Genomic DNA, 17,940 nt, shown 5'->3' on the forward strand with positions numbered 1-17,940 from the left:
CTTGATCTTGGGGGTTGTGAGTTCGGGCCCCACATTGGATGTAGAGATTACTTAAAAATAAGCAAACTTTTAAGAATAAATAAATCTATATATAAAAAAAGAAATCCAAGAAGGGAAATGGTTCAGGAGTCCTTTATGGTTCAAATATAAGAAGATATGCTGTTATCATGTAAGATTCCAGCAGGAGGCTGACTGTGGTGATCAAATTAGGAAAGTCCAGCTCCATGAAGGTTCTGGGTCAGCTCTGGCCTTCTTTTTAGTATTCCGTTCATCAGAACAGTGTCAATATCAATTCTTCCTCTTTTCTAGCTCTGCAACTCCCCCATGGTGCCAAATGTGCTCATCCCAAAGGGTAATATTCTTGCAAGTAATGACAACTCTTCCAAGTTAGGAGCTAGCCTCTGGAATTAGTCCTGGGCCCCACCACCCTACTCTGTCAGCAGTTACATTTTCTATATATGTGGAGAGATGGGAGGCAGTTCATACACGAGACGTGCTCTTTTGTGTAGATCTGCTTTTTGAGGGACTGGATTGTGCTAATCTATATACTTTTTTCCACAGCAACATATAGGTATGTATGTAAAAGTTACATGCATCTGATGAGAAAAAAAGTCCTCAAGTTCCTACGTGCTACAAGGAGTAACCCTGCATTTCTTAGTGACTTGACCGTTCCATATATGCATTTTTGATTAGTAATCTGTAATTAGTAATATTAGTGACACTTCAGTTTCAGCATTCTCAAACTTTACGGTAGGGCTTATTCTTGCTTCCTTCCAAAAATTAGGAAAAAATTCCTTAGTCTTAGATTAGGACTTTAAATATTCATCTCAGATCCTGGGATCAGGAGTAGCTTTTCTTTCTCCAGAAGAGAATTTAACACCTCTCACAGAAAAGTGGAACTACTTCCCTCCCCCTTCCCCCTTCTCCTCCTTGAATTTTTTCTCCCTGACATTATATCTAGGTCCCTATCTCTGCGAACTCCGGGCTATAGAGGTAAGATTGGGCTAGAGGTGGGATGAGGGTTATGCTGATAAGGAGAGAGTTAGTCCTGTATCTCTTCTTCTCTTTTACTGTAGTGCTTGCCCTCAGCTGTCAAATATGTATTGCTGAATTTCCAAGACTCAATTGAGTCTACTCTTTTTTTTTTTTAGGTTTGTTTATTTTCAGAGAGAGAGAGAGAGAGAGAGAGAGAGAGAGAGACAGACAGAAAGAGAGAGAGAGAGGCAGAGGGACAGAGAGAGAATCCCAAGCAAGCTGTCAGCAAGGAGCCTGGTGCTGGGCTCGAACTCACGAACATTGAGATCATAACCTGAGCTGAGATCAAGAGTCCAACGCTTAAGGACTGAGCCATCGAGGCCTCCCTAGCCTAGTCTTTTGTTCCACTATGCCAAGGCAGCACAGCAGTCAAGGGGCTGATGGTTGGGTCTCCATGGGCCAAAGGTCTATTTTACCAGTTTGCAAAAGGGCAGGCTCCATAGTGAGAAGTGGAAAGTAAGGAACTATAAGCCTGCAAGTTCCTCGATGGCATATAGGAGATGCCTGGAACATTTCTTTCAATAAACAGTATGCCCTTGATAGACTGAACTTAGCGGCGTCCCAAAGAAGTTTAAGTGCCGCCTCGACAAGATCCCCGGGGGCTTCTGAGCACCTCCTGGCCAGTAGTGTATTCTGGGATGTCAAAATTACCTCTTACATAATTACCTCCAATGTATTCTAGATGTTATCGTCTTTTTGAAAGAGATCCAAGTTCTTTGTCACCTCAGAGTACCTGCATTCTGACCTTTAAGTGCAGGGAGGATCCAGAATCCTGGAAGTGTCATTAAGTCTATGATCGCGGTCCAAGCGTTTAGTAACCCTAGGCTAGGCAAGGTAACCCGGATGCCTTGAACCTAAGGGCAGCCGCCAAAGCCTGAGAACCTAATCACTCCTCGAGGCCAGCGGCCATGTCCACCTGAGGCTCAGGAGTCCAGGGCATCAGGCACTGAAGAAGACGCCTTGGCTTCGGCTACGCATGCGCGGGCGTCCGTAGAGGGCCCCGGTACTCCAGGCTGCGCAGGCGCAAAAGCGGCTCCCGGCTAGTCGCGACGGCGGCGGCGACTACTGAGGGGCCGGGGCGTGGAGTAGCGGTGGAGGCGGCGGGCGGCAACGGAGCAGCCATGAGGGCCGGGCCCAGTCACCGACAGTGAGTGATGGTGGAAGAGGGGTGGGCGGCGGAAGAGAAGAGGGGTGGCTTGGTGGAGGGATACCTCGACTTGGGGGGTGGGGTGGGCTCTGCCTGTCGGAGGCGAAGGGGCGTGGGGGAGGGACAGTTTGAGGTTTTGATGGGAGAATTTGGGGCTTAGGTGGCCGGATTGCCCGCGCCAGGGCTGGACAGCTTGGCGGAGGGGAGGAGGTGAGTGCGGCAGAGTGAAGGAGCCCACGGTAGGGGCAGTGTCCCGCGCTTCCCCGTTTGTCATCGTCCCTTCCCCCAGGAGCTTTCGGTCGCCTCTCCCTTTCCGCTTCTTTCAGAGAATGGTCGCTGGGGGAGGGTGGTGGAGGATGAAAGCCCTGCTGGAGCTGAAGAAGCTAACTCTGATCCAGGCGGGGAAGGGCCGGTCGCCAAGAGTCATCGGCTTTTCTGGGCGGAGGATGGGGGTCAGGAGCCCTCTGTTTAAAGCCGGGAGGGGTTGAGGGGAAAAAGCTAGGGGCTTAAGAGCCTGCCAGGTTCGAAACGACGTCCACTATTGATAAAGCTGATAGATAACCTTGGGCAGGTCCCAATTAACCTTTCTGAACCTCTGAAAGATGTAGTGCTTCGGTGGGCTCTTGCAGGCATCCATGTATGTGACTGAAATGGTTTATGAAAATTGTAAATCGTAGGTACTATACCGATGGTACCATTGTCACCAACAATATTACTGAATTTTAGACCTTGCCGTTATTAGTAGAGTGATTGATGTCTTTGTCAAGGCGAAGCATATTGTTTGTAAAACCTCAGTAGGCACATATGTGCGTTGTACGTAGGCACAGTAGATCATGTGCAAAAATACCAGTTTGTGATGTGACTAATTAGCCATCAGACTTGTGTAGGAAAAATACCATACTCTTGGGCATTTTTACAAATGGTGTGTAGCTCCTTACTCAAGAGGAAGGAAATAGAGAATGGAGGGCCAATCTGTTAAATGCTTTGTGAACATAGCTCACTCAGGTTCCTCATCTTGTAACACAGTTGGTACTAATGTGCTTTATTATGAGTCAAGAAAACTAGTTTGAGACAAGCTGGGAGGGCTGCACAAAGGGGTGTGCAAATAGTTTGTTATTTTTTAATTGTATAAAAGTTTAATTTTGCGTGGGAGTCTCTGCCCGGACACCCAGTCTCTCTTTTGGAGGTCAGATAAGTATATAGCAGTTTTTCAGCTCCACTTTCTGTTGCCCTGCCTGCAGAACCTCCAGGGTGGAGTGTCTGTCAGAGAAAGACAAGCAGCTGTGCCAAGAGTCCAGGAGGTGGCTTGTTCTTTTCTGAGAGGCTGACGGAGCACTCCTGAGGCTTTTGTTGTTATTTAGGGTAGACAAAGCAGAGAACAGGGTTAAACTGAGTGCCTCTAGAGAGAGAACATGGCTTTCTAGCCACAGCTTTTGAAAGAGGGGAAACTTCTTTCAAAAGGACAGGATGAGATGGATGTTTCAGCTTTGCTGGCCCTAAAGATTGAGAGCTTGAAATGGCAAGGCCTTTTCGATATTAGTGATTTGTCTTTCATCTGAGCAAAGGTAGGGAGTGGCTGTGGTAGGTCCTTGAAGAGTCACAGATAAGAACCGTGAATTATTTTATAGGAATGGGGGAAATGAACCCTAGTTGTCTTTAACTTCTCCATCTGGTAAAACATGTTTTACCTCTTTTTCTTGGAAATGTACAGTGATATATCATTTTTAATTTTTTGCTCTAGTTCCTCGGCTCTCCCAATAACTGTCCATAACACCGATTGTTTCTTTTTTCTTAACTTTTTAAAAAATGTTTTATTTATTTTTGATACGGAGAGACAGAGCATGAGAGGGGGAGGGGCAGAGAGAGAAGGAGACACAGAACCGGAAGCAGGCTCCAGGCTCTGAGCTAGCTGTCAGCACAGAGCCCTACGTGGGGCTCGAACCTACGAATGTGAGATCTGACCTGAGCCGAAATCGGAGGCTTAACTGACTGAGCCATCCAGGCGCCCTGCGATTGTTTCTTTTTTTTTAAATTAATGTTTATTTATTTTTGAGAGAGACAGCATGAGTGGGGGAGGGTCAGAGAGACACACACACAGAATTGGAAGCAGGCTTCAGGCTCTGAGCTGTCAGCCCAGACCCCGATGTAGGGCTCGAACCCACGGACTGTGAGATCATGACCTGAGCTGAAGTTGGACACTTAACTCACTGAGCCAGCGAGGTGCCTCTGCCAATTTTTTCTATATTCGATCTTAGCCAAAAGGCCGAGAAGCGATGCCAATTTTTTCTTAAGAGGATAGTTTTAAGAAGAAAGCACTTGTTATTGTTGTTATAGGTCATTTACAGAATACAAATTTATTCTTTGACCAGCACATAGAACCTGAGGTAGAAGTATGAAATGTTAGAGCTGGCCTAGCTGGCCTATTTTATTTTAATAATTAGACATTTATTTTTAATTTTGTAATGTGTTTTTCCCTCTACTGGGAATTTCCATTGGTTCAAATGAGTCCATAATGCCATCTGTGTCATGTTAAAATGAAAGAGGTTTGTTCAGCTGTGATGAGAATTTCCTGTCCTTCTCTCTATTCTTTTTCCTATTTGTGGTTATTTTTATGTAGTAGATGACTTACCAAATGGAGAGCCTTCCCCTGGAGGAGAGAAAAGGGTATGGTCAGTGCCTTGATTACCTGTTGTGTAAGCAGTCTATCTAAAGTGGGGGTGTAAGGACTACTCATGAATCTCTGACATAGTAAGGATTAAAAAAAAGGAATTAATGGTTACTAGCTTATTTTTATTATGATAAATAATCTTTTAAAAGCATTTTATGCCTTGGGAAAACTTAAGTTTATTTATTTGTGTGTGTATGTGGGTGTGTGGGTGAGAGAGAGAGAGAGAGAGAGAGACACAGAGAGAGAGAGAGAGAGAGAGACAGAGAGAGAATCCCAAACAGGCAGCACAGAACCAGATGCAGGACTCGAACCCAGGAACCCAAGATCTTGATCTGAGCCAAAAGCAGGAGTTAGAAGCCCATCCAACTGAGCCATCCAGGCACCCTCGGGGAAAACGTTTTAAAGCAGTCTATTTAAAAACAAAATGATGGTGTTAAGAAATAATAAAAAATAAAAACAAAATTATGTATTTTTACCCCCTCTCTTTTTTCTTTGAATGCTTGCTTATGAACAGAACCTTTGTTCCTTTAGCACCCTTTCGATCTTGCCACCCATTCCTTAACTGAAGTCTCTTGTGATGTTTTCACACCTGCTAATAATTGAGTATAAGGTTTTTTTTTATTGTGTGGCGGTGGTGTTGTTGTTTTTGTCATTTGTTTGGTTCTTGATAGAGCGCTAAAAGCTTTAAAGAAGGGTTATATGGGAAGACGTTGAAAAGTAAAAGAGGAGAGCAGATTTAACTTAGTGAATTTATAGGTTGTTCTGATGTTGGAGGATCAGGACCTGATATATGATTCACAGTAGCCTCCAGAGGGCAGGTTTTGCTTACCTGTGTTTAGCAGTACATAGTTGGCCTGGAGTAGTTGCTCGTTAAGTATTTTGTTATATTGATAAGCAGTATAAAACATAAGAAGCGAAGGTGAGTTCTGATCATCTGGAACTTTGTGTATCTTTGAATGAGCTTCCTATATTTCTTTTCCTCAGTTTCTTCATCTATAATAACTGTACTTCCTGCACAGGTTGTTGTGAGGGTTAAATGTGTTTAATACATGTAAATGTTTAGGATACTACTTAATTCTTAGCAAATGCTAAATAAATAACTATTCAACTAGTGTTTGTTGGATGCACCCTCTTTTTCTGCCCAAATCTATGCTGGTCAAAGATGTTTATAACATAGTCTCTACCCTCTCAGTTCAGTTTAGCTGAGGAAACAGATGTATAGAAAGTAATTATTAAAGAATGTAATACCTTATTTCATCAGCTTTGTGGTGCTAATGATTGTAAGGCTCACAATTACTTTACATGCGAAGGAGAAAGAAGAAATGCTAATGAGACTGGCATGCTATCAGTTCTAAGATATATCCTGTTTTCAGAGAAATAGGGGGGGCGGAGTATGCCTTAGATTGATGAAATACAGCAAGTGCTCTACTAGAGGGAGGTACAACTTGTGAGTGTTGATGGATGGATGGGTGCAGGTATTGTCAGTAAAGATCCTTTGCATAACCTGCATATGATACCCCCTCAAAGGTGGACAAGGAAGATAGGGCATTACAAGCAGACAGGAAAGTCTGAAAACGGGAAGGGAGAGGGCATTATTGATGTGTACCACAATATCAGGACCAGCAGGAGAAGGAAATGAGCTAAGTCTTTGGCAGAGTAACATTGTATAATGCAGCAGAGCAGGACAGGAAGCTTGGAACATTTTCAGAAGAGACATAAGCCTCATTCTTGGATTTCAATTCCTAAAACGTAATAGCAACTCCAATAGAATGAGACTAGTATAATAAAGTGGAAAGTGAGAGTAGTGTGAGAAGCAAAGCGGCCAGGGGAAGGGTTGAGGCTTCACAGCTGACAGAGTAGGGAGAGGTGTGAAGTCCCTGTACTCATGGTGAGAGGTGAATGCTTTCTCAGCAGAGAAGTGTTTAGTATCTATTTCTGTCTTTTCACTGCCTATCAAGGTCTTAGTTATGTCCCTTTTAGAGCTTTGTAACTTCGAGTGAAAGGAAATACAACTCAAGTGAGAAAATGCTAAACTTTATTTATTAAAAATGTTTTCATTTTTATAGGATCATGTATTTAATTTCTGTACCCAACATGGGGCTCGAACTCATGACCCTGACATCAAGAGTCCCATGCTTTCCCAACTGAGCTGGCCATGTATCCCTAAAAATGCATTTACTACAAGGGGGTTAATAAGTTACCAGGATTAAGGTTCAGTTATCAAATGATGGCTTAGTGTTAGAGCACTGTATTGTATTGTTTCATGGGAAAATATAGGTCATTTAAGGAGGATTTAAAAGACTCAGTTACTTTTTTTTAATTTTTAAGTTTATTATTATTTTAACATTTATTTATTTTTGAGAGAGACAGAGCATGAGTGGGGGTCAGCCAGAGACAGAGGGAGACACAGAGTTTGAAGCAGGCTCTGGGCTCCAAGCTGTCAGCACACAGGGCTTAAACCCACGAACTGTGAGATCATGACCTGAGCCGAAGTCAGATACTTCTCCAACTGAGCCATCCAGGCACCCCAAGACTCAGTTACTAATTTTCTGGCAACCAACCCTGAAGTCAGTAGGGGAAAGTATGAAAAACTAGAAATAGCCAAGAGCACAAATTTGTCTAGTGTCTTTTCTTTTCATCAGTAAACCAAAGCTAGATTTGAATCTCTTAAGCTTTTTGGTCTCTGGTCTCATTAAAAAATGAGTTGGTCCTTTCAAGCAATCAAATTCAGCAGACATTTAAGTGCCTATTGTGTGTTAGAAATTGTGCTAGGCACTGAAATTAAAATATGAATGACATAATCTTTGTAAGGAGTGCACTTTTATTTTTTTAGCTTTTTTTTGATTTAGAGAGAGTGCTAACTTGCAAGTTGGGGAGAGGGAAAGGGGCTGAGGATGGGAGAGGATTGTTTTTTGGTTAAAAAATTATAAGTTTATTTTGAGAGAGTGAGAGAACAGGGGAGTGGAGAGAGAGAATGAATCCCAAGCAGGCTCCACACTGTCAGCATGGAGCCTGATATGGGGCTTGAACTCATGAACCATGAAATCATGACCTGAGCTGAAATTAAGAGTCAGATGCTTAGCTGACTGAGCCACCCAGGTGCTCTCCAGGAGAGAGAGAATCTTAGGCCAGCTGCATGCTTAGTGTGGAACTGGACGCGGGTCTAGATCCCAGGACCCTGGAATCATGACCTGAGCCAAAATCAAGAGTTGGACACTGAACTGTCTGAGCCACCCATGAGGCCCTGAACTTTTTTTTTTTAAGTTTATTTATTTTTGAGAGAGACAGAGAGAGCGCGCGCACGCAAAGGAGGGGCGGAGAGAGAATCCCAAGCAGGCTCCGTACTGTCAGCACAGAGCCAGATGCAGGGCTTGAACTCCTGAACCATGAGATTATGACCTGAGATGAAACCAGGAATTGGATGCAGGTGCCCTCTTTTTTTTTTTTTTTTAAGTGGCTCTATGCTCATTACTCATTGTGGGGTTTGGACTCATGATACCAAGATTGAGTCACATGCCACACAGGCACCCCTAAAGAGTCCACGTTTAAAAAAAAAGATTTTATGTAATAAATTTGTTTATGTATTTATTTAAAAGTTTATTTTTTTAGTAATCTCTCTTCCCATCTGGGGCCCAAACTCACAACCTTGAGATTAGGAGTTGCATGCTCTACCAACTGAACCATCCAGGTACGTACCCCAAGAGTGCACAGTTTTTAAATGTTTGTTTATTTTTGAGATGAGCATGCATGCAAATGGGGGAGAGACAGAAAGAGAAGGAGACACAGAATCCAACGCAGGCTCCAGGCTCAGAATGGCCTTCAGCCCACCAACAGTGAGATCATGACCTGAGCCGAAGTTGGATGCTTAACCGAATGAGCCACCCAGGCACTCCAAAAGCTCATGTTTTAATTGGAGACTAGCACATAAATAATTGTGAATTAGTACAGTAAGTGCAGTCATAGAGATCTGCACTAAATGCTATGGGAGCACTGATTCTGTGTGGTAGGGTGAGGAGAAGGTTGGACAAAGCTTCCTAGAGAGTCAGTTAGGTCTTAAAGGATGAATATAATTTGGCTATCAACAAAAAAAAGATTGGAGAGAATAGTGTTTCAAATATAGTAGCAGCTTGCACAAAGGTACAGAGTTATATTGTGGACCTATGGGCCAGTGGTTTGATGTGGCTAAATCATGGGGCGTGAGGAAGGAATGGAAGGAAGTGAAGTGAAAGAGGAGTTGGAGCCCAGTTGTGGATGTCTTTGGTGAGGTGTCTGAATTTTATTTTGTAGATGCTAGGGAGTCATGGGAGTTTTAAGCCAGGTAAGGGACAAGTTCAGATCACTCTTTTTTTAATATATAGTTTATTAATTTTTGAGACAGAGAGAGACAGAGCATTAGTGGGGAAGGGGCAGAGAGAGAGGGAGACACAGAATCTGTAACAGGCTCCAGGCTCTGAGCTGTCAGCACAGAACCTGATGTGGGGCTCGAACCCATGAACCATGAGATCATGACCTGAGCTGAAGTTGGTTGCTTAACTAACTGAGCCACTCAGGCACCCCCAGATCACTCTTTTAAGAAAAGTAACACTGGGGCACCTGGGTGGCTAGTTGGTTAAGCGTCCGACTTTGGCTCAGGCCATGATCTCCTGGTTTGTGAGTTCACGCCCTGCATCTGCGCCTACAGCTCAGAGCCTGGAGCCTACTTCGGATTCTGTGTCTTTTTCTATTTCTGCCCCTCACCCGCTTGTACTCTGTCTCTCTCTCAAAAATAAATAAAAAATAAATACATACATACATAAATAAATAAAAAGTAACACTTGGCAGTGTGGAAGTTAGATTTTAAAGGGTGAAATTGGCTACGGTGAGGATAGTTGGTTATGAGACATTTGTGTGATGATCATTTGAGAGCTATTGAATATTTCAAATACAGTGGTAATGGTGGAATTGTGGACAGGTTAATGAGCTTTTTAGGAGATTGACCAGAAGGATCTTACTGACTTTATGTTAAGGAGTGGGTAAAGGGGAAGGAGTTATGAAAAACGGATTTGCTTGGGCAAGTGGATGGTGATGTTATTAACCAAGGTAGGAATGCAGGGGTGAGAAGGTGTTATATTTGAGGGACTGTGATTTTGGTATATCAGATTTGAAATGTCAGGAAAATCTAGGAGCAAATGTCCAATAAGCTTCTGGGTATTTGGGTCTTGAGTTTAGTAGAAAAATTTAGAATGGAGATGCAGATCTGTGAATCGTTAGGGTATAAGTGATAGGTAAAGTCAGCATGATTACTCTGTGGGTCTGAGGTTTAGTTGCTTTATGTATTGTTCATTCACATCATCTGGAGGGATTTGCTTTATAGGAATGTGGCACTAGGGACCTCGATAGTAGTTCATTCAGTGCTAATACTTTTCTTAGTTTTCCACTATTTATATTTATTGAAAAATTTTAAAGTTTATTTATTTATTTTGAAAGAGAGTGAACCAGCAGGGGAGTGGCAGAGAGGGAGAGGGATAGAGGATCCAAAGCCAGCTCTGTGCTGATAGCAGAGAGCCTGATGTGGGGCTCAAACTCATGAACCGTGAGATCATGACCTGAGCTAAAATTGGATGCTTAATTGGTTGAGCCACCAGGGCACCCTATTTTTCCATTTTTTTTAAGTGTTTATTTGTTTAAGTAACCTCTACAATCAACACAAGGTTCGAACTCATGACTACAATGAGATTAAGAGTTACATGTTCTACTGACTGAGCCATCCAGGGTTCCCAGTGAGATTTTCAATAAGAAAGAATTAGTGTGCAGGAGTGCCTGGGTGGCTCAGTCTGTTAAGTGTCCCAACTCTTAATTTTGGCTTAGGTCATGATCCTGGGATCATGGGTTTGAGACCCATGTTGGGCTCTGTGCTAAGTGTGGAGTGTGCCTGAAGTTCTCTCCCTCTTCTTCTGCCCCTGTCCTACTTGTGTGCCTGTGCACTCTCTCTCTTTCAAAATAAATAAGTAAATAGACATATTTTAAGTATTTATTCATTTTTAAGAGATGGAAAGAGAGCATAAGTGGGGAGTGGCAGAGAGACGGAGACACAGAATCTGAAGCAGGCCAAGCTCTGAGCTGTCAGCACAGAGCCTGACACAGGGTTCGAGCCCATGGACCATGAGGTCATGACCTGAGCTCAAGTTGGACAGTTAACCAACTGAGCCACCCAGGAGCTCCATACAAACATTAAAAAAAAAGGAATTGTGTACATATTACCTGTACTTGTTTTTTCTCTTATTCTTAGTGGTTTACCAGACTTAGGAAAATTGTCTTTTAAAAATTTTTTTAGTTTTTAGTTTTTTGTAAGTAGGCTCCATGCCCAACATGGAGTTTGACCTCTTGACCCTGAGACCAAGAATTGCAGGCTATAACTGACCGAGCCAGCCAAGAATCCTGAAACTGCCTTGTCCAGCATCAGTTCTATTATAAAGATGGGGGGGGGGAAGAATCTGTTTCCATGGAATGCCTCTGATTAGAGCCTGACTGTTTATTATGAACTAGAATCTCAGCATATTTGGTTTGAGGACCACAGGACAATCTTAAACCAGTGCCTGGGTAGTTCAGAGTTGGGATTAGGAATTCAAGGCAACTAACTATCTAGTTCTCTGGTTACTTGTAGCTTTTTCACCAGTTATATAAGAACTAAAAACAGTGAAATAAATATACTTGATAGTAAGTGAAAGATACACATGCTGTTGTTGTTTTCTGGAAGGACAGTTTAGTATGATTTATGTGCTCTTTTTTATAGTTCATAATTTTGAAATAAAAGCACAGACATGTTTGATGAAAGGAAGGAATATGCAGAGTATCTATAGTTGCTGGTTGATTTTAGTTAAACATTTTTAATATTGACATTAAACAGGATGTCTGGCTTTGACAAGAAAATCAAATGCTGAGAATCCCAGACATCCCTAGAGTCTCACCTTGATTCAAGGCTTAACTCCTCATACTTCTCCTTTTCTCCCATACCTTAGGGATTTTATGTTAAAGAGAAGATCAATTCTGTAGATAGGTTTTCTTTTTACCTTTTTATTATGAAAATTTCAAATTTATGAGAGAGTAGACATCAATATAATGAACTCCTATCACGTTGGTGGGTTCGAGCCCCGCGTCAGGCTCTGTGCTGGCAGCTAGCTCGGAGCCTGGAGCCTGCTTCCGGTTCTGTGTCTCCTTCTCTCTCTGCCCCTCCCCCTCTCATGCTCTGTCTCTCTCTGTATCAAAAATAAAATAAAACATTATGAGCATGAGAGGCGCCCCAAAAATAAATAAAAACATTAAAAAAAAAAAGAAAAAGAAAGGGGCGCCTGGGTGGCTCAGTTGGTTAAGCATCCGACTTCGGCTCAGGTCGGGATCTCACAGTTCATGGGTTTGAGCCCTGCGTCGGGCTCTGTGCTGACAGCTAGCTCAGAGCCTGGAGCCTGTCTCTGGATTCTGTCTCCCTCTCTTTCTGACCCTCCCCTGCTCATGCTCTCTCTCTCTCTCTCTCTCTCTCTCTCAAAGATAAATAAAAACATTTTTAGGAAAGAAAAAAAGTCAAAAGGACCAAGATAACCAAAACTATTTTGAAAAAGGACAACAAAGTTGGAAGACTCCTACTACCTGATTTCAAGACTACTGAAGAGCTATGGTAATTAAGATCGTGTGGTATTGGCAGAAGGGTAGTTTGACAGATCAGTGAACAGAAAGAAAGTCCAGAAATAGACCCACACAATTAAATACAGCCATTTGATTTTTGATAGAGGTGCAAAGGCAAGTCAAAGGTGAAAAGATAGTCTTCTCAACAATAAGTTGTTGGAACAACTGGATATCTAAAGTAAAAGAAAGAAAAGATGTACCTCAAACTATACTTCATACCATTTGTAAAGATTAACTCAAAATCAATCACAGGCCTATATAAAAGGGAAAACTAGGAGATATTTGGAATATTTCATACAGGGGAAATAGGAGAAAATCTTTGTTACCTTGAATTAGGTAAGCATTCTTAGATACACCACCAAAAACAAGATCTGAAAATTTTTTTTTGATAAATTGGGCTTCATCAGAATTTAAAACTTTTTACTCTGCAAAAGATACATAAGTGAATGAAATGAGAAGACACAGACAAGGCACGGCTCTGTTGGTAGAGATGTGACTCTTGATCCCAGGGTTGTGAGCTGGAGCCCCTGTTGGGCATGGAGTCAAATAAATAAATAAATAAATAAGACACAAAGTGGGAGAAAATATTTGCAAATCATATATCAGACATACATAGACCTGTATCTGGAACATATAAAGAGCTCAAAACTCATCAAGAAGCAAACAGCACCATAAAAAAATGAGTGAAAGATTTGAATGGTTTCACTGGAGAAGGTAGGTTGATGGCAAGTAAAGATGTGAGAATCTCAACATCTCGGTCATTAGAGAAATGCAAATTAAAATCATAATGAGATATGCCATTAGAATAGCTTAAAACAACAGAAGAAAACTGATTAGATTATGGGTTGGCAGGGATGTGGAATGACTAGAACTTTGGGAAACACTGTGGTAGTTTCTTATTAGGTAAAACAAATAGTTAACATACGACCCAAGTATTTACCCAAGTGGAGTGACAACCTAGGACATAAAATCCTGTATTTGAATATTCATAGCAGCTTTATTTATTTATTTATTTATTTTTAAATGTATCTTAAAAAATTTTTTTTAAGTTTTTAATGTTTTTTATTTATTTTTGAGAGAGAGAGAGACAGTGTGAGCAGGAGAGGGTCAGAGAGAGAGGGAGACACAGAATCTGAAGCAGGCTCCAGGCTCTGAGCTGTCAGCACAGAGCCCGACCTCACTGACTGCAAGATCATGATCTGAGCTGAAGTCGGATGCTCAACTGACTGAGCCACCCAGGTGCCCCTCCTCCCCATTTGTATCTTCTGAGGAAGCAAACTATGGGGCAACAGGAAACTAGATCAGGAATTTGAAATTTTGAGGTAAGATTCCAAGCATAAACATCTAACAACAATTCTAAAGCTGTCTATGGGGGGGCGCCTGGGTGGGTCAGTCGGTTAAGTGTCCGACTACAACTCAGGTCATGATCTTGCAGTCTGTGGGTTTGAGCCCCGCGTCAGGCTCTGTGCTGACAGTTCAGGGCCTGGAGTCTGCTTCAGATTCTGTGTCTCCCTCTCTCTCTCTCTGCCCCTCCCTGCTCATGCTTTGTCTCTCTCTGCAGAAATACAGTTTCCTAAATATATTTGAATTATAATTTAATTTCATTTATTTTTTGAATATATTTTAAGTAATTTATAAGATACACAGTTGGGAGTGTGTGGCCAGCTTAGTCAGTAGTGCATGGGATTTTTGGGGTTGTGGGTGTAGAGCCTACTTGAAAAAAAAAAGATGCATGGTGAAAACTCTCTGAGTGACAAGATCCTTTAGAATTTCTTTATTTTACTTTGAAATGCAGTTGTGTACTTTAATTCTTTTTTAAAATTTGTTTATTTAATTTTAATTTGCATCCAAGTTGGTTAGCATATAGTGCAATAATGTTTTGAGTAGATTCCATTGATTCATCCCCTTTGTGTGACACCCAGTGCTCATCCCAACAAGTGTCCTCCTTATTGCCCCTTACCCATTTAGTCCATTCCCCCACCCAGAGCCCCTCCAGCAACCCTCAGTTTGCTCTCTGTATTTAAGAGTTTCTTTTTGCTTCCCTTCCCTTTTGTTCATCTCTTTTGTATCTTAAAGTCCTCATATGAGTGAAGTTCTATGTTGTTTGTGTTTCTCTGACTGACTTATTTTGCTTAGCATGATACCCTCTAGTTCCATCCACGTTGTTGCAATGTGTACTCTAATTCTTAAGACTTCCAAGAATATTCTGTCATTTTTTTTGAGAGACGGAGAGAGACAGCATGAGCAGGGGAGGGTCAGAGAGAGAGAGGGAGATACGGAATCCGAAGACAGGCTCCAGGTTCTGAGCTAGCTGTCAGCACAGAGCCTGACGCGGGGCTCGAACCCATGAACCTTGAGATCATGACCTGAGCCGAAGTCGGACATTTTAACTCGACTGAGTCACCCAGGCACCTGGAGTTTGCTTATTCTTAAGCATGAAGCTATTAGCTTGCCTTCCCCATTCTCTTCCTATCCTAGGACACTGCTGTGTTATCAGTATGTTCTCCACTCCTGTGCATGAAAATGTATAGGAAGAGATTTATCAAGTTAATGGGGGTACATATGAATATTACCCAAAGTCTAGCCAAGCTATCTATTCTCCCAGCGATTGCTTAATGAAATGAAACTTGGACACTCAGAATATTGTGGCAGGACATACCCTTCAAATTCTTAGAAATATTATAGCTTCCAGGTTAGTGTGGATTTTTAGATATGGTAAGACATTGAAAAAATTGGCTGTGATTTTTGGGCAGCTGGTCCAGGTCCCATATTGATTAACAGTGTTCCCCACTCTGTTTGGCATCCTTCCTCTTCCCTCTGCTATTGCTTTTTTGTGACAGGCAATTTGAACTGTTTGCTAGTGTTTCTGGATCATGTCTCTGCTTTTTCTTTCCGTAACTACTCTGATTTTCCATCAGATCTCAAATTCCTAAGTAAGAACTTTTATTTAGATAAAGTAAGATCAGGGGCTCCTGGGTGACTAAGGTGGTTAAGCATCAGACTTTGGTTGAGGTCATGATCTCATGCTTCTTAAGTTCGGGCTCTGTCTTACAGCTCAGCCTCTCTCTACCCCTCCCTCTCTCTCTACCCCTAACCCACTCACACTCTGTCTCTCAAAAATAAATAAACATTTAAAAATTATTTTTAGATAAAGTAAGCTCATTCCTCTTAGTAGGAGGTTGTGGGGGTGACTGGTTAGGCTCCTGTATCTCACTTGAATATTTGCCTGCTCTTTGTAAATTGTTAATCCAGCTGATCTCTAGTCCCTTAATGTTATTCTCTCCCCCACCTTTCTCTCAAAGGTTGTCAAGTGGAAATTATCTTTATTTCTTTTTTCCACACCTGCAGACTTTACTGTATTCATATTCATATTGGCCTTTCCTTTCTTCTCCATATTGTTTAATTCCTCTGTAACCTTGTTGTATCACTGGTTTTTGTTGCTATTTCTTTTCCCCAATTCTTTGTCTCCACCTTACCCCCAGCTACTGCTCAGTTTCTCTCCTGTTCCTAAAAGTAGTCTTTCTCATGCTCTCTTTACTTTCTCACAGCCTATTTATTCCTCAAGCTTGTAATTTGATTTTTGTCTCCAACACTCCACTGAAATTGCTCTGCTCAGTGACCTGTCAAACTCAGATGATGCTTTTTAGTCCTTGATTTATTTTGCCTTCTGCTTTTATTTATTTAAATTTTTTTTATTTTTTAATTTTTTAATTAAAAATTTTTAATGTTTATTTATTTTTGAAGGGGGGGAGAATGAGCTGGGGAGGGGCAGAGAGAGAGGGAGACAGAAAATCTGAAGCAGGCTCCAGGCTCTGAGCTGTCAGAAAAGAGCCCAATGTGGGACTTGAACGCACAAGCCGTGAGATCATGACCTGAGCCAAAGTCAGAAGCTTAATCAACTGAGCCACCCAGGTGACCCATAATTTTTTAATTGTTTTAAGGTTTATTTTTATTTATTTTGAGACAGAAGTAGAGAGTGAGCAGGGGTGGGGCAGAGAGAGGAGGAGACAGAATCCTAAGCCTATGCCAAGATGTCAGCACAGAGCCCAGTGTAGGACTCATACCCACAAACTGTGAGATCATGACCTGAGGCGAAATCAAGATTTGGATGATTAACGGACTGAGACACCCAGATGCCCCTAATTTTTAAATTTTTGGTTCTCTGCTTCTTTAAACTGTCCATGCTTGATTTTTCTTTTCTATTCCTTTTTAGTCTCCCTCATAGTCTCCCTTTCTTCTATCCAGTCCCTAAGAGTTAATGTTGCTGAGAACTCTGTTCTTAGCCACCCTCTTCTTGTTTTATTTTTCACAGATAATGTAATTCAAATCTTTATATTTAACTCAAATCTCTCTCTTCTGGGATCCATACCTATATTTTTAGAATCCACCTGGACATCTTATGGGCACTTATAAATATGGGAATTCATTATTTTTGCCACAAAATCTAAACCTTTTAGATTCCCTGCCTGGTTGAATGCTATTAATAGCCATACAGTTGCCTAAATAAAAAATATTAGATTTGACCTTGCTTCTTTCTTCTCCCTTATCACTCATATCTACCTGATCCTTAGATTTGATTTTAACTGTGAAGATCTCCTAAATCTGCCAATCCCTTTCCAACCATTGCCAAAGTCATGTATTAGACCATTTTTAAATTTCTTTAAAAATTTTTTTTAACGTTTTATTTATTTTTGAGAGAGAGCGCGCGCCCGAGAGCGAGCATGAGTGGGGGAGGGGTGGAGAGTGAAGGAGACACAGAATCTGAAGCAGGCTTCAGGCTCCTAGCTGGTAGCACAGAGCCTGAAGTGCGGCAGAACCCACAAATAGTGAGATCATGACCTGAGCTGAAGTAGGATGCAGAGTCCGATGGGTAACTGATTGAGCCACCCAGGTGTCCCTATTTATTTATTTATTTAATACGTGAGTGGGGGAGGGGCAGGGAGAGAGGGAGACAGAGACTCCCAAGCAGACCCCGCACTTTTAGAGGGAGCCCGATGTGGGACTTCAGCTCATGAAACCGAGAGATCATGACCTGAGATGAAACCAAGAGTCCGAAGCTCAACCGGCTGAGACACCCAGGTGCCCTGACCATTTTTATTTTTTACTTGGACAGTTGCAATAACCTCCTAACTGTTCTTCATGACACAAGTCTTATTATCCCTTCAGTTGATCCACCACATTGTCATAAGAGCGACTTTCTAAATTGTCAGATGACTTATGCTCTTTCCCTTTAGGATTCCTTATCATTCACAGCGCCTAATGCATAGCAAATGATTGATTCCATCTTCCTTCCTCCTTTTCTCATTATATTTTTGCTCAAGATATTTTCTTTGCTTCCATGGACACTTCTTCCAAAACAAGCAAACATAACCAATAATCTGGTGAATCTCCTAATTAATCTTTAGGATTTAGCTCATAGCTCATTTCTTCT

General features: G+C 41.8%; 1 protein-coding gene across 2 annotated transcripts in view; it reads left to right on the forward strand.

Annotated features, from left to right (window-relative positions):
- Nucleotides 1-1,875: 1,875 nt before the first annotated feature.
- The window catches only part of FAM222B (family with sequence similarity 222 member B), a 72,458-nt gene continuing 56,393 nt past the window's right edge, over nucleotides 1,876-17,940 (forward strand). The window contains exon 1 of one of the 2 annotated variants that reach the window (XM_029928219.1): nucleotides 1,876-2,182. The gene's annotated coding sequence lies outside the window, so the exon portion shown is untranslated. Of the gene's footprint in view, nucleotides 2,183-2,341; nucleotides 2,393-17,940 lie in introns of those variants that run through there. The other variant, XM_029928222.1, reaches the window with a different exon arrangement.

This window comes from Suricata suricatta, chromosome 17 (assembly GCF_006229205.1).
Source record: "Suricata suricatta isolate VVHF042 chromosome 17, meerkat_22Aug2017_6uvM2_HiC, whole genome shotgun sequence".
Classification (NCBI taxonomy): Eukaryota; Metazoa; Chordata; class Mammalia; order Carnivora; family Herpestidae; genus Suricata; species Suricata suricatta.